Genomic DNA, 361 nt, shown 5'->3' with positions numbered 1-361 from the left:
CGGCGTCCTGGGGTCCTTGTGCCCTAGGGAGCTGCTACAGCTCTCAGCATCCACCAAACCCAGCAGGGAGAGCCCTGGTTTACGACATGTCCTTTGCTGCCTGGCACTCAGGGTGTTTTGCTTTCTCTTCGCCCCGAGCCCAGGGAGGGGGTGACAGGACTGCCCAGCTCTGAGATGCCATTTCATCTGTCCAGGGGCATGAGGAGGGGTCAGGACCCCGGGGCCAGCATGGCTCATCCCAGTCTGGTCCCCAGGGCCACCAGCTCAGTGCACCAGCGGGGAGCTGCCAGCCCTGGAGATGGGCTGTGCTGGGACCACCCTGGCAGGACATGCCAGCCCCCCATCCTTGCAGGACGTGCCT

Source organism: Phaethon lepturus, unplaced genomic scaffold (genome assembly GCF_000687285.1).
Source record: "Phaethon lepturus isolate BGI_N335 unplaced genomic scaffold, ASM68728v1 scaffold40750, whole genome shotgun sequence".
Classification (NCBI taxonomy): domain Eukaryota; kingdom Metazoa; phylum Chordata; class Aves; order Phaethontiformes; family Phaethontidae; genus Phaethon; species Phaethon lepturus.
This window is presented reverse-complemented; position numbering follows the sequence as displayed.